This window comes from Arachis duranensis, chromosome 3 (genome assembly GCF_000817695.3).
Source record: "Arachis duranensis cultivar V14167 chromosome 3, aradu.V14167.gnm2.J7QH, whole genome shotgun sequence".
NCBI lineage: Eukaryota > Viridiplantae > Streptophyta > Magnoliopsida > Fabales > Fabaceae > Arachis > Arachis duranensis.
In genome coordinates, this window is record NC_029774.3 from 98,504,800 (window position 1) to 98,506,241 (window position 1,442).

Below are 1,442 nucleotides of genomic sequence, written 5' to 3' on the forward strand. Positions count from 1 at the left end.
GCGATATATGTTCCCATTGCACCACCTAATCGCACCAAAATGGGACCCCAAAGAAAATTGGGGATATATGTTGGATATGATTCTCCCTCTATAGTGAGGTATCTTGAGATACAAACTGAAGATGTATTTAAAGTCCGGTTTGCGAATTGTCATTTTGATGAATCAAAATTTCCAACATTAGGGGGAGAGAATAAGCTTCCTGAAAAGGAACTTAATTGGAATGCATCATCGTTGATGCATTTAGATCCTCGATCAGGGCAATGTGAACTAGAAGTTCAAAAGATTATACATTTGCAAAGAATAGCAAATGAATTGCCTGATGCATTTTCCGATACAAAGAGGATAACCAAATCTTACATACCAGCGGAAAATGCCTCCATTCGAATTGATGTCCCAGTAGGACAAGTAGCCACTGAAGCAAATTCACGCCAGAAGCGTGGCAGGCCTGTCGGTTCCAAAGACAAAAATCCTCAAAAGAGAAAAGAGGTAAATAATATTCCTGTTGAAAAAGACATAGTAGAGATACATGCAGTTGTCCAAAATTCTGATATAACGCCAGAAGACGTTCAGGTACCTAAAAATTGTGAAAATGATGAGATCTCAATAAATTATGTCTTTACAGGAGAGAAATGAGACCGAAATAAGACAATTGTCAATGAAATATTTGCATATAATGTGGCATTAGATATCATGCATGAAAGTAAGGATCTTGAGCCAAGATCAGTTGAAGAATGTCGACAAAGAAATGATTGGCCAAAATGGGAAGCAGCCATGAAGGCTGAATTAGACTCACTTGCAAAACGTGAAGTCGTTGGACCTGTAGTCCATACACCTGAAGATGTAAAACCTGTTGGATATAAGTGGGTATTTGTGAGAAAACGAAATGAGAAAAATGAAGTTGTGCGCTACAAAGCCCGACTTGTGGCACAAGGTTTTTCACAAAGGCCCGATATAGATTATGAATAAACGTATTCCCCAATAGTGGATGCAATAACATTGCGTTATTTGGTCAGTTTATCTGCATATCATAAACTGCATATGCATTTAATGGATGTGGTAACAGCCTATTTATACGGCTCATTAGATCGGGATATCTATATGAAAGTCCCTGAAGGACTAAAAATATCTAAACCATCCAATGAATATTCAGATGAAAGATCTTGGAAAGACTAAGTTTTGTCTCGGCCTGCAGATCGAGCATATAAAAAATGGGATCTTTATTCACCAAACAACATACACAAAAAAGATCTTGAAGAGATTTTATATGGATAAGTCACATCCATTAAGTACCCCAATGATTGTAAGATCTTTAAATGTGAAAAAGGATCAATTCCGTCCTAAAGAAGAGAATGAAGATATCATTGGTCCTAAAGTACCATATCTTAGTGCCATTGGAGCGCTAATGTATCTTGCTAATAATACGCGACCTGACATATCATTCG